Source organism: Bos indicus x Bos taurus, chromosome 11 (genome assembly GCF_003369695.1).
Source record: "Bos indicus x Bos taurus breed Angus x Brahman F1 hybrid chromosome 11, Bos_hybrid_MaternalHap_v2.0, whole genome shotgun sequence".
In the NCBI taxonomy this organism is placed as follows: Eukaryota; Metazoa; Chordata; class Mammalia; order Artiodactyla; family Bovidae; genus Bos; species Bos indicus x Bos taurus.
Genome location: NC_040086.1, coordinates 103,166,597 through 103,181,803, shown reverse-complemented (window position 1 = coordinate 103,181,803; position 15,207 = coordinate 103,166,597).

Sequence of the window (15,207 nt, the reverse complement as noted above, 5' to 3'; positions counted from 1 at the left end):
AAAGTATTGGAGTTTCAGCTTCAGCATCAGTCCTTCCAAAGAACACCCAGGGCTGATCTCCTTTAGGATGGACTGGTTGGATCTCCTTGCAGTCCAAGGGACTCTCAAGAGTCTTCTCCAACACCACAGTTCAAAAGCATCAATTCTTCGGTGCTCAGATTTCTTCACAGTCCAACTCTCACATCCATACATGACCGCTGGAAAAACCATAGCCTTGACTAGACGGACCTTTGCTGGCAAAGTAATGTCTCTGCTTTTTAAAATGCTATCTAGGTTAGTCATAACTTTCCTTCCAAGGAGTAAGCGTCTTTTAATTTCCTGGCTGCAATCACCATCTGCAGTGATTTTGGAGCCCCCCAAAATAAAGTCTGACACTGTTTCCACTGTTTCCCCATCTATTCCCCATGACTTAGTTTTCTGAATGTTGAGCTTTAAGCCAACTTTTCCACTCTCCTCTTTCAGTTTCATCAAGAGGCTTTTTAGTTCCTCTTCACTTTCTGCTATAAGGGTGGTGTCATCTGCATATCTGAGGTTATTGATATTTCTCCCGGCAATCTTGATTCCAGCTTGTGCTTCCTCCAGCCCAGTGCTTCTCATGATGTACTCTGCATATAAGTTAAATAAGCAGGGTGACAATACACAGCCTTGACGTGCTCCTTTTCCTATTTGGAACCAGTCTGTTGTTCCATGACCAGTTCTAACTGTTGCTTCCTGACCTGCATACAGGTTTCTCAAGAGCAGGTCAGGTGGTCTGGTATTCCCATCTCCTTCAGAAACAATTCTGAAAGAGAACAGCTGTAGTGAGGTGTAATTCGCATGCCCCATAGCCAGCCACTCCAAGTGTGCAATTCCACAGACACCGAGCAGAGTGACCATCACCAGCTTCGATTTTAGAATATTTTCAGCACCCTAAAGCAGCCTGCCTCCTCCTGCCGTCTATTCCCTGACATATGTCCCCCGCCTCCAGGCCCTGCACAACCGCCCGTCTGCTTCCCGTCCCTCTGGATTTGCCTGGACGTTTCCTACAGCTGCAATCCTGTGACGTGGGGGCTTGTGTGCGTGGCTTCCTGCACTCAGCAGTGTTTGAGGTTCACGCATGTTGCCCCCGGAGTTGGTGCTTCGTGCCTTTCTGTGGCTGCATGACGTTCCGTTGTATGGATGGACATGTGTTATCTGTTCCTCAGCTGATGGGCCTGCGGGCCATTCCCTCCTGGCCGGCCGCTAGCTGGGAGTCACGTCGGACTCCACGGGGGCCTGTGCTCTGCGGGTGGGCTGGACTCAGCCACTGGAGCCCCTGGGGGTCACAGGGGGTCCCCAGCAGTCACCTCGGTGCCTGGGAAGCTCCTGCAGGCCCAGCCTGGCCCCATTCTCGTTGCCCTAGCCCCCAGTTCGGGGACACAGGACCAGAATCAGGAAGACAGGGCTCCCACCAGCTTGCAGAGCAAAGCAGTGCTGGGGTCTGATCTGGGGCGCATGTTCAGGACCCACCCCCAGGGGTCCAAGGTCTTCTCCAAGCCCCAGTGTTCTCCATGGCAATGATCACTCAGGCCTCCTCAGCTAAAGCAGGTTTCCTGCTTGGCCCCACTGCCCCAGGAGCTTGCTGAGGTCCCCGGAGGCCGCCGGGCGTGGCAGAGCTGGGGTTAGGACGCAGGGTCCAGGGGCCCAGGGGCCCAGGTGAGCCGTGCTCTGGGCATCCTGACCCTCTGAGTCCCCACCGACGCCCTGCGCTGGGGTGGCAATGCCTCTCCACTGGCCGTAAAGGGGCCTTGCGCCCTTTCCTGGGGAGGGAGGGGGCGTGGGGCAGACCCCTCCCCAGGCCCGGCAGGCACCTAGGTGCGAGAGGCACCCCACTAGAGTCCTGGCTACTCTGCCCCAGCCACGGTCCTGGCCCAGATGACGCCAGCCGGACTCTCAGACAGGATGTTGTCCCCGACCCCCCACCCCCACCCCCCCCCACCCCTGGCCCCTTCCCCAGCACCGCCAGGCCCGCCTGGGGATCACAGCTTCCGGAGCCAACCCGGCTCTGGACAATGGCCGGAAATGCCGAGCTCAGGCCGCGGGCCAGGCGGTCACCGGATCCCTGGGAGAGGCTGGAGGCAGCTCCGCATCAGGCCCAGGCCCCCCTCCCTGGGGTGGAAGGGCGCCCCAAGGACCTGCTGTCTCGGGGTGGGTGGCCATGGACAGCTGCCCATGGGGCTAGGCTGGTGGAGGACTCAGGAGATGGGAGCAGGTGGCCATTGTACCCAGGGCCCAGCCCCACCCAGGCTTCGGGGAGTTATGCCCACCTCCACCCTCCACGCACGAGTCCCAGCTCCAGGCCCCGCTGGGTTCATGGGGCAAAGCGCAGAGGGCTCCGGAATGCCCCCAGACATTCCGGAATGCTGCCTCTATGGTTTGTTGGGTCTGACTCAGGAGGCACAGGCGCCCCAACCCCTCTTCCCACTTGGCCGCCCCACAGTTTAAAGGAATGACATTCAAAAGCCAAAGAGCCACCTCCCTCTCAGGCTTGATCCCTGGAGCCTGTGGGCTGAGCTACGGAGGGACAGACGGACCCCCCAACCTCCTGCCCCCCCGCCACGCCCTGGAGCCGAGAGGATGTGACTTCTCCAGAGGCCTGTGGCTGGGGCAGGACAGGAAGAGCCCTCTGGGCCAGGACTGCTTATTTATGCTGCATTTTGTGATTCTAAAATGAAAATCAATCTGTGTGTGTGTGTCGTCCAGCCCATGAAGTGGTAAGCGCTTGTTTGGAAAGAGCTGGTTGGATTAGATTCCCAAAAGCACGAAAGAGAAACCGCTGCACCTCCGGCTCGTCTCACCACCTGGGGTCGGGGTGGGGGGCGGTGGAGCGGGTGCCCTCCACAGCCCCTGCCACTCACGGCGGAGGGCGCCCCGGGTCCGTGCAGCCTTGAGGTCAGCTCTGCCTGGTCTCAGTGACTTCACGACCCCCAGGAAGAGGCGCATTGGTGAAGATGGATTGTTTTTAGCACAGCTTTGGGTTCCCAGCAACACTGGGACGAAGGTCAGGAGAATTCCCACAGGCCCCCCTCTCGAGTGCAGCCACCCCCCCCATCCACAGCCCTCGACAATGTGCTTGTTACGGGGGCAAGCTGACACCGCCCACCACCCGGAGTCCACTGTGCGGCCCAAGAACACACGTCTGGGTGTGGTGTGTTCCCTGGGTTTGGACAAGGTGTCAAGATGTGTGTCCATCACATGGACTCACGTGGGCGCCTCACAGCCCTAAACTCCCTCTGAGAGGCACGTACGTTATGTGGACGAATTCACGGTTTTGGCGGCTGTGATCCCCGTCACCACGGGCCAAGTGGCCACTCATCCCTTGACGCCACCCACACCTGCCCCCGGCGTGGTCACCATGCCCTCAGCTGGCCCCTGCCAGCCTGGAAGCACACAGCAGTGCCCAGAGCTCAGCTCGAGGCTTCAGAGATGGCATGAGTGGTGAGAGGGTGCATGCCATCCCTGCCTGGGGCTGAGTGGACCACAGTCCAGAGCAAATGCATTTTTGAAGAAGGAGCCTGTTGCGGCTCAGAAAGCAAGCATAGAATTCCCTCCATCCCCCTCCGAGACGATACACAAAGAAGCTGAGAACAGGCCATCAGTATTATTCTTCACAGTAACCAAAAGCAGGGAACAACCCGGGTGTCCGGCCGCTGACGAGTGGTGGGTGGATGACACCCGCGGTCCGGCCGCTCAGCGGAACAGTGTTCCGCCAGCGAGGGGTGAAGCGGACACCGTGACCACACGGACGAGCCTTGGGAAGCTGAGGCTGTGTGAAGGCTTAGAAGGACAAGAGCAGTGTGATTCCACCTGTGGGAAATGCCCCACACGGGCACGTCTGTTCAGACCGAAACCCAGCGGTGGGGACAGGGGAAGGGGGCGACTGTTTAACAGACGCAGAATTTCAGGTTGGGAGGCTGAAAAGTTTCTGGGAGCAGACAGGGGTGGTGGCTGCACAGACCGTGAACGTGACTCAGCCCCACCGGGTTGCGCTCTTGAAAACGGCCGAGGTGGCGGAAGCTCTGGTCTATGTGTGTCGTCACTGCAGTCGGGGGCTCGGTCGTCTCTGACTCTTGGCGACCCTGGGGACTGTAGCCTGCCAGGCTCCCCTGTCTATGGGATCCTCCAGGCAAGAATATGGGAGTGGGTTGCCATGCCCTCCTCCAGGGAATCTTCCCGACCCCGGGGATTGAACCCGAGTCTCCTACATTGGCAGGTGGATTCCTTACCACTGACCCACCCGGGAAGCTGCAAAAGAATTAACAAAATATATCCAAACTCACTGAATTGTGCGCTTGGACTGGGTGCACTGAGCGGTCTGTCAAGCATGCCTCAAGAAAGCCCTTATAAGAGAAGAAGAGATGCCCCAGATCTGAGTGCTTCCTGAGCAGGTCGCCAAGGATCTGCCCACCAGGCCCTGCTACCAACCCCACGAGGCAGGGGGTCGCATCTTAGGGGGCTGCCAGGGGCCGCTGGGGAGGCAGCCCCGAGGGATCCGACTCTCTGTTCTGGAAACAGACATGGGGCCTAGCCTTCCCGGTCACCCACCACCCCCCTTAGATGGGTGTGCGGTCCTCAGTCAAGGGCAGCCTCTGGGGTCCGGGGGCTGGGAGAGGCCCCTGCGGGGGCTGATGTAGCCCTCCTCAGCTCAGCTCGCCAGTTCTCTGTGGGACAGAGACCCCTGAGCGTGCAGGCCCCTGAGGGTGGGGTGACAGCCCCCTCTCTGCCTGACATCGGGTCGCTTTAGGACAGGGCCGGTTCGGAGCCAGGCCGAGCCAGGCCCACACTTCCCTGGGGCCTCAGGCACAGGAGGGGGCGGTGTCTGACCCCGAGGGGGCCTGAGCCCGCCCAGGCCCCCGCAGCTGCCCTGGCGGACCGCTCCCCGCTTCCCCACCACCCGGAGCTGAGCCAGCAGAGCGCGGGGCCTGGAGGGGACCCGGCAGGAAGGAAGCCTGGTCAGCTCAGTTCAGATTCCCGGCTGGTCCTGGGGCCCCTGGCCCCGGGGGCCTCAAACTCCCCTAGACCCTGGACCACGGAGCCAGGGACCGAGAGGAGGTGGAGGGGAGGGAGGCCATCGCCAGGCACTCAGGCTTCTCACCCTGGCAGGAAGGGCTGACCGGAGCTGGGGACAAAAGGCGGACGTGCAGCCAGCCATGTGCGCCCTTATCAGGGTCTGCACTCGCCGGCCCGGCCTGGGCGGAAACGCTCCTCTGAGCCCGCCTTCCTGCCATGGCCAGGCCCGTGCAGGCTCGGGGCGGGGGCGGGGCGGCGGTGTGGGGGCCGCCTGGCCGGGGTCCTGACTGTCACTTGAGTGACACAGTGGCATCATTCACTTAATGTCAGAGTTGAAGTTCTCCCCTCTGTCAGACGAGGGGACTGAGGCCCAGAGCAGCAGTGGTGGGGTCGGGGGCCAGGCCCCCCAGAACTCTGCACGGCCACCCATGGCAAGGCGGGCACCACACGGGCAGGGTGGGATGGATCCGGCGGAGCACGCCCGTCACAACCCACATGGAGCCTTAGGAGCCGCTCTTTTTAGCTCACGTATGAGAAGTGCGTCCTGATGTACAAATACGGCGGGGCTGCTGGCAGGAGTGTGGGGCTCTGTGGGCTTCCCACCAGGGAGCAGGCGTGGAGGACAGCGTGCTCTCCCCTGCCCCACCCTCGGGGCAGGCACGCGTGCTCCGTTTCATAGAAGTGGTCCCACTGCCTGAGTGTCCTCCGGCCACCCCTGCAGCCCTGCCCCCAGAGCCCGGGCCGCAGCTGCCCTCTGCTGGGCAAGGCTGGGCTGCAGGAGCTCCCCCTGACAGCCTCCCACCTCCAAATGCAGACTCGCAGGACCCTGGGTGGGTGGGGGTGGGGGACCCATACCAGCCATCTAGGCGGCCCTTCATGCCCACCCCCTGCCCATCCGTGTGGCCTGAGATCCTCCTGGGGGCTGCCCCGCTCTGAGGAGGGGGCGGCCAGGGCTCAGGGTGGGCCCTGTACTGGTGACCGGGCTGGGCAGCTTGCCGGCAAGCCCGTGGGACTGGCCCTCTCAGCCCAGGGAGGGCACGGGGCAGTGGGGACACTGGGGAACACAGCCAGCTCTTGGGCAGTCAGCCCTGGGGGCAAACTGTCCCCCCAAACTAACCCCCAAGTTAGGGTGACTCTACCCCAGCACTGAGCCCAGGGCTGGGGGTGAGGACCGCTCTGCCCCTCCACCCAGCACGCCAGCCGGGCCATGGAGACCCCAGGCCCAAGGCTCTGCCCTGCAGACTTTGGTCGGGTCCCTTTGGAGCCACAGGCTTCCTCTCTGTAAAACGGGCAGGGGTCTCCCCCGCATGCCCCCTGCTTCCCCAGGCTGAGGCCTGTTGTGCTCAGGGCCTCCACCTCCATAAACCGTGGTTGGCTTGAGTGTTCCCGGGTCCCAGTCGAAGAGAACCAAGCACAGAGAAGGGAGTGGTTCTCAGTCCTGGTACCCGGGGAACCTTTACAAGTCCCCTGGGTGGGGCGCCTGCTGACCCCTGGGTCAGGGCCTGGGCAGCGGGGACTTTGAGAATTCCCCCGGGGGGCCAGGGTGAGGCCAGGGTGGGGGGCCCCTGTCTTGGGTGGAACAGGCCCTGGGGATGGGGCACCCCGAGAGACAAACTGCCAGGAATAGCCGGGCGGCAGGGTCCTAGGGGCCACCATCACTCCCCACCCCACCCCAGCATCTGTGGCCAGGCTCTCCCGAGGATGCCGGGCGTAGGAGAGCACCCAGGGCCCCCAGCAGGGCGCCCTTCCTGCAGAGAGAGGGAGGGCTTGGGGGAGCCCCGGGTGCTTCAACCGCACCCGCTCTGCGTCCCCGGCGGGTGCCTGGGTGGGTGGACGAGGATGGGCCGCTGGTGTTGCTGGCTGTGTCTCGGGGGACACGCGGAGCCCAGTTCTGGGGTCGAGGTCCCGAGTCTGCCGTGGGATGTGACCTCCGTGTCCTCGCCCGAGATCAGGTGACGGCCAGGCAGGCCCCTCGGTGGGTCTGGCTGTGAAAGTCCCTCTTGTGGGTCCTGGCTGGGGCCTGTGGCCCAGGAGACGAGAGGCCGAGGCCCCAGAACTGGGCTCCGTGGTCACGCTGGGCCGCCCGTCTGCCCCGGCCCCGTGGGCAGCCCCACTGAGCCGCAGGACGGGACGTGCTCTGGGCTGCAGGAGGGCCAGCGCTCATGTCCAGATCACGTCCACACTTGGCCCTGGCCCAGCCTGGCCAGAGGCCCTGCCTCTGCTGACCAGACAGGACGGAGGGGTCCCCGGTGGCCTGGTGCCTTGCCTTCCTCACTGACCCAACCCCTGGACTGCTCCAGAGACATGGGGCACACTAGGGACCCCAGACCTCAGCCACCTGTCCCCCCCGAGGCCTGGCCTGAGGCCTTGATCCCTGGGACATGTGGCTCCCACCTCCATGCTCCTGGGGGCTCCCTGAGGGCAGGGGTCATCTCTTTACCCGACTCCATAGACATAGGGCCCAGCCCTGGGGGCACCAAGGCCTACATGGTGAGAGGTCAGCATAGCTGTTGCCCAACTCTGTCCCTTCCAGGCCTGGAGGAAGGGAGCTGGGGGCTGGGAGAGCCTCTCAAGACGGCTGGGCCCAGAGGCCTAAGGTCCTCAGCCCCACCGCCCTCTGTCCCTGCATCTGTCTGGCTTGGAGGTGAGCAGGAGCAGGCTGCGTGCTGCTCACCCACTGGCCACCAGGCGGTGCTGTTGGCCGCATGGACCCGGCCGGTCGTCCTGGAAACCCTGAGCGGGGCTTTGGGCAGACCTGAGCCGACTCACGTGGGCATGCGCCCTCCCCTGACCACCTGGCTGCTGTCTAGGGTGGCCCAGTTCCTTGTTTTCTCCTGAAGATGCTTCAGGTGTACCGGGGTCAGTAGACCAAGATGTGATGAAGCCGTTCCTTCTGTCCGCCAGAACCCTCGAGCCCCCAGGCTTCACCCCGGAGGCTTCACCCCGGGTCTGCTGCCAGACGCCTGCGGCTCTCAGGGTCTGTACCTGGGGTCTCAGCACCTGCGGGGGGCCAGCGGAGCCAGGACCGTGGGGCTGGTCCCCAACGGGGAGTGTGTGTGGGTTCCCAGGATCGCCACCTGGTGCCCGGGGCCCCTTGGCGTGGCCCCTCGGAGCTCCTGGCAGCTGTCCCTCTGGTGATGTTGCAATAGCACTCAGGGCGGTGAGTCCTGTGGGACCTACAGCCTGGCCCGGGCTCCCGGCACAGGAGGAACAGGAAGGGCAGGCAGCCGTCAGGGCACCTGGACGTGTGTGTTTTCTTGGCTCCCCTGAGGTGCCCGCTGCCCGTGCATGCTGAATGCCTGGGTGAGGCAGCTGGTTCCCTGGCTTCTCATCTCTGCCCCTGGAGAGATGATTCCTCACCAGCAACAGAGGCATACAGCCTTGAGGGTGACGAGGACTGGCTCCCAAGAGCCTGGGACCCACGGGGCATTCCTGTGATGATGGGAGAGAGAGACACCAGGGTCGCAGCTGAGCTGCAGGCTTAAGGAGAGGCTGGTGCAGGGGGCCGGGTCCAGCAGGCAAGGACTCAACAGAGAGGTGGACTTGGGCAAATCCTGAGTTTACGACCACACTGACAGCGTCTGTTGGATGCAGGTCACGAATCTCGTTCAGGCTTCTGGAGGCCGGGCCATCTCTCGGCGTCTGCTGGCGGGCAAGGTCATGGAGGCCCCCTTATCTTGGCTGCCAGCTTTCGACGGGTCAACCAGCACCGTGACTCTGGTGGCAGAGACTTCCCAGTCTCCGGTGTGCGGCCGCGGCTCTGGATGACGCTCCTCTCTGCACAGAGCTGAGCTGCTCGGTTCAGTGTTTGTCGTAACATATACAGGACGTGAGCTTTGCCATCCCAACCTGGTTTAAATGCATTTATGTGGTTGTGCCAAAGTCACCACCACTTCCCTGGAGGCTCAGTTGGTAAAGAATCCGCCTGCACTGCAGGAGACCCAGGTTCGATCCCTGGGTCAGGGAGAGCCCCTGGAGAAGAGAATGGCAACCCTCTCCAGCACTTTCTCCTGGAGAATCCCATGGACGGAGGAGTCTAACAGGCTACAGTCCACGTGGTCATAAAGCGTTAACACAACTGAATGACCAAACAACAGTCCATTAGAACAGCTACAATCCATTCTACACACGCCTTCTCCCCACTCTCAGCCCTCCACCTACTGTCTGTCTGTGGATTTGACTTCTCTAGGGCCCTTGTTGTATTAGTCAGAATCAATGGGGTGTGTCTGTGTATTTTCAAAGAGGTTTATTATGAGGAATTGACTCACGTGTTTATGGAGGCTGTAAGTCCCAAGGTCGGCAGGATGAGTGAGACTCAGGGGAACCAAGGTTTCATCTGAACTCTGAAGGTAAGAAAAGATCAATATCCCGGTTTGAAGGCCTTCAGGCAGGAAAAATTCCCTCTTATTCTGGGTTGTTCAGTCACTCAATTGTGTTTATCTCTTTGCGATACAGGAAAGGCAGCACACCAGGCTTCCCGGTCCTTCACCAGCCCCCGGAGTTTGCTCAAACTCATGTCCAGAGGGTCAGACTTTTGCTCTATTCAGACCATCACCTGATTGGAAGAGGCCTGCCTACATTAGGGAGGGCAATCTGCATTACTCAGTCTACTGATTTAAAGGCTAATCTCAGACAAAGGAAAAAGAAATCTTCACGGAAAAACCCAGAATAACCTTTGACCAAATATAGGGCCCTCGTGCCGGTCAAGCAGACACATACAATTAACCATCACCCTCATATCGGTGGAACCCTATGGGTCTTGTCCTTTTGCGCCTGGCATATCTCACTCGGCGTGACGTCCTACGGTTCATCCACGCAGCCTGTGTCGTCATTTCCTTCCTTTTTGAGGTTGCGCAGTACCGTGTGGTTTGGACAGAGCACATCTCGTTTACCCTTCGTCCGCCAGTGGACATGGGGCGCTTCCACCTTTGGCTACTGTGAATAATGCAACTGTGAACACGAGTGTGCAGACCTCTCTCTGTGTCTCTATGTCCAGTTTTCTTGAGTGTACTCTCAGATGAAAGTGCTGCACTCAATATGCCAGCAAATTTGGAAAACTCAGCAGTGACCACAGGTCTGGAAAAGGTCAGTTTTCATTCCAGTCCCAAAGAAAGGCAATGCCAAAGAATGCTCAAGTGAAAGTGAAAGCCGTTCAGTCGTGTGTGACTCTTTGCGACCCCAAGGCCTATACAGTCCATGGAATTCTCCAGGCCAGAATACTGGAGTGGGTAGCCTTTCCCTTCTCCAGGGGATCTTCCTGACCCAAGAATCGAACCCAGGTCTCCTGCATTGCAGGCAGATTCTTTACCAGCTGAGTCACCAGGGATGCCCAAGAATACTGGAGTGGGTAGCCTGTTCCTTCTTCATTGGATCTTCCCGACCCAGGAATCGAACCAGGATCTCCCGCATTGCTGGTGGATTCTTTACCAGCTGAGCTACCAGGGAAGCCCCTTCAAACTACTGCACAATTGCACTCATTTCACATGCTAGCAAAGTAATGTTCAAAATTCTCCAAGTTAGGCTTCAACAGTATGTGAACCGAGAACTTCCAGATGTTCAAGCTTGGTTTAGAAAAGGCAGAGGAACCAAAGATCAAATTGCCAACATCTACTGGACCGTAGAAAAAGCAAGAGAATTCCAGAAAAACACCTACTTCTGCTTTATTGAGTATGTTAAATCCTTTGACTGTGTGGATCACAACAAACTGTGGAAAATACTTAAAAAGATGGGAATATCAGATCACCTTACCTGTCTCCTGAGAAACCTATATGCAGGTCAAGAAGCAGCAGTTAGAACTGGACATGGAACATCAGACTGGTTCCAAGTTAGGAAAGGAGTAGGTCAAGGCTGTATATTGTCACCCTGCATATTTTACTTATATGCAGAGTACACCATGTGAATGCTGGGCTGGATGATGCACAAGCTGGAATCAAGATTTCTGGGAGAAATAGCAATAACCTCGGATATGCAGATGACTCTACCCTTATGGCAGAAAGCAAAAAGGAACTAAAGTTCCTCTTGATGAAAGTGAAAGAGGAGAGTGAAAAAGCTGGCTTAAATATCAACATTCAAAAAACAAATATCATGGCATTCAGTGCCATCACTTCATGGCAAATAGATGGGGAAACGATGGAAACCATGACAGGCTTTAGTTTCTTGGGCTCCAAGATCACTGCAGATGGTGACTGCAGCCATGAAATTAAAAGATGCTCCTTGGAGAAATAGTTATGACCAACCTAGACAGCATAGTAAAAAGCAGAGACATTACTTTGCCAACAAAGGTCTATGTAGTCAAAGCTGTGGTTTTTCCAGGAGTCATGTATAGATGTGAGAGTTGGATCATAAAGAATGCTGATTGCCGAAGAATTGATGCTTTTGGACTGTGTTGTTGGAGAAGACAGTTGAGAGTCCCTTGGACTGCAAGGAGATCCAACCAGTAAATCCTAAAGGAAATCAGTCCTGCATATTCATTGGAAGGACTGATGCTGAAACCAAAGCTCCAGTACTTTGGCCACCTGATGCGAAGAGCTGACTCATTAGAAAAGACCTTGATGCTGGGAAAGATTGAAGGCAGGAGGAGAAGGAGATGACAGAGGATGAGATGGTTGGATGGTATCACTGACTCAATGGACATGAGTTTGAGCAAACTGCAAGAGATGGTGAAGGACAGGGAAGCCTGGCGTGCTGCAGTTTGTGGGGTTTCAGAGTCAGACACACCTGAGTGACCGAACAACAGCAACATTCAGATGAGGACCTGCTGGATCAAGTGAGTTCAGTGAGTTTTGTTCATCAGATATACCCGTGTGGCCATCATGAAAAACCAGACTTAGGGCATTTCCATTAGGAAAAAGTTTCCCTTCCAGCTGTGATGGGGAATTTACCGTCCCACTTGAAACAACCAAAAAAACAATGAACCACCAGACAGAATGAGACACGGGATGGCTCTGAAGGCGCTGCACACCAGGTAACATGGGACCAAGGTCCCTGAGAGAAGGGGCAGGTGAGGTTGGCCCTACGCCGGCTGCAACTCACCGTCTTGAGGGAGTTTCCAGGTTGTGGCGTGAGAAGAGGGACGAGGTGGTCCTGGTGGATCCTCTGGTGAGAGTCTGGGGAGATCAGGTGGCTAGCTGCCATGATACAGAGTGTCACAGAGGGGAGGGCTGCCCAGAGAACACTGGCCAGCTGAGAGGGCCCCCGGAGCATCCAGTGGAAGACTGGCCTGTGCCTGCCTCGGAAGGGGCATGCGAAGAGCCACCTGGAAAGGTGAGATGCTGCGGGTCACCATCGCACAGACCTCTGGACAAGCTTGCCTCTGTGATAGAGAACAGCGAGCCCCAGACTGAGCTGGATGACATCACCAACTCAATGGACACGAGTCTGCGCAGACCCCAGGAGATGGTGAAGGACAAGGAAGCCTGGCGTGCTGCAGTCCTTGGGGTTGCAAACAAACTGAGCGACCAAACAACAATAACAAAGCCTGAGCCCTGCTCTGGAGCCACTTAACAAGTCATAAAAGCGAAGTTCAAAAGGATCACAACGTTCCCAAGTACTGTCACTACATCCTAGAACAAAGCCCTGGAAGATCCGCAGGAGCACTAAAGACCCAGCACGCGAAGAGGTGAAGCTCACAATGACAGGCACGCAAGCAATTACCAGGCACGCCACGAAGCAGGGAGCTCGACCCATGAGGAGAGTGACCAGTCCTCCAAGCCTCCCCAGGGTTCATAGAGATGTCATCATGAACCAGCAGAGAAGGACATTAAGAGCTATTATAACTGTGTTCTGTATGTGCAAAAGTTAGGGAGAACCACAGTGAGATACCAGCATCAGAAAAGCAGAAAGTACGTGTTGGGGAAGATGTGCAGAAGGTGGAGCCCTTGTGCGTTGTTCGTGGGAATGCAAAATGGTAAAGCCACTGTGGAAAAGGGCTCCCAGGTGGGTCAGCGGGAAGGAATCTGCCTGCCAAATGCAGGAGACTCGGGCTCAATCCCTGCTTTGGGACGATCCCTTGGAGAAGGAAACGGCAACTATTCTTGCTGGGAAAATCCAGTGGACACAGGAGTCTGGTGGGTTACAGCCCATGGGGTCACAAAAGAGCCAGACACGACTTAGCAAGTAAACAACGACCAACAGCTGTGGAAAATAGTCCTGCTGCTGCTGCTGCTGCTCAGTCGCTTCCGTCGTGTCCGACTCTGTGCGACCCCATAGACGGCAGCCCACCAGGCTCCCCCATCCCTGGGATTCTCCAGGCAAGAACACTGGAGTGGGTTGCCGTTTCCTTCTCCAATGCATGAAAGTGAAAAGTGAAAGTGAAGTCGCTCAGTCATGTCTGACTCTCAGCGACCCCATGGACTGCAGCCCACCAGGCTCCTCCGTCCATGGATCTTCCAGGCAAGAGTACTGGAGTGGGGTGCCATTGCCTTCTCCGGAAAACAGTATGAAGTTTCCTCAAAGAAAAATAGAATTAGTGTATGATCCAGCAGTCTCACTCTTGGGTATGTACCCCAAAGGACTGAAATCAGGGTCCAGGAGAGATATTTGCATCTCTACATTTATTGCAACATCTCTCACAGATACCAAGAGGTAGAAACACCTCGGATATCCACTGAAGGATAAATGGATAAAGAAAGAAGTCTGGAATACTCTCAGGAGTTCCATTACAAATTCTGAAGAAGGCTGTTGTTCTCTTTTTTAATTCTTTTTTTTTAAATTATTTATTTATTTTAATTGGAGGCTAATTACTTTACAATATTGTAGTGGCTTTCACCATACATTGACATGAATCAGCCACGGGTGTACACGTGTTCCCCATCCTGAACTCCCCCCTCCCACCTCCCTCCCCTTCCCATCCCTCAGGGTCGTCCCAGAGCACCAGCCCTGAGTACCCTGTCTCATGCTTTGAACCTGGACTGGCGAGCTGTTTCACACATGGCAATATACATGTTTCAGTGCTGCTCTCTCAATCATCCCACCCTTGCCTTCTCCCACAGAGTCCTGTCTCTTTTGCTGTCTCGCATATACGGTCATCATTACCATCTTTCTGAACTTCATATATATGTGTTCCTATCCTGTATTGGTGTTTTTCTTTCTGACTTACTTCATTCTGCATAATAGGCTCCAGTGTCATCCCAAATTCTGAAGAAGGGGTGTTGTACAGTTAAGAGGTAGTTACACTTGATAAAGTTTTCCCTGGTGGCTCAGCTGGTAAAGAACGTGCCTGTCAATGCGGGAAAAGTAGGGGATGCGGGTTCCATCCCTGGGTCGGGAAGATCCCCTGGAGCAGGAAATGGCAACCCACTCCAGCATTCTTGCCTGGAGAATCCCATGGACAGGGTATTCAGTCCACAGGGTCACAAAGAGTCAGACCCAACTGAGCGCATGCACGGCTGCACACAAACTCGGAAAAGAATAAGCTGAGAAACAGATGAATTAGTGGAGTGAAGGAAAGCCCCAGGACAGAGCGTCCCAGCACAGACGGCAGGGCAGGTTCGAGGGAGGAGGTAGATGCCCACATCCACCCACTCAACAGCTCCTCGGGCCCCAGCAGGGGTCAAATGGACGAGGATGGTTTTTAAAAACGGATGGGAATCCCATCCTGGGCGTTTTTAGAAAGTGAGACCGGGCCTCAGCATCCACAGTGTTTCCTTCCGATGCTTCCATCTGTAGCACATGCTTTGAGTTACAGGCATGGCGTTTGGATTTTGCCAGCCTGCCACGTGTCTGCAGCCCACATTTTAAGGGTTTTGCAGTGAACTTTTGATGTTAGGACAGATTCAGACTTACACAAAACATCAAAGATAGTTCAGAGGGTTGTCATACACGCTGCACCCCTTTCCCCTCTGCGAACATCTTACCTCAGCAGCGTCACAACATCGACACAATATTTATCATCAACTAAAGTCCGAACCTAATTCACGTTTCCTTAGTTTTTTCCCTAAGTCCCTTCCTGTCCCAGGACCCCACCCAGGATGCACAGGACGGTTGGTTGCCACGTCTCCTCGGCTCTTCTGGGCTGTGAGTTTCTCAGACATCCCTGGGTGATCAAAACCTTTGATCACCGTTGATGGTTTTGAGGAGGACTGGCCAGAGATTTCATAGACTGTCCGTCTATGGGGATTTGTCTGATGTCTTCCTCAGGACTGGAGTGGTAAGTTCTGGGGCAAGAACACAGGGCCAGGG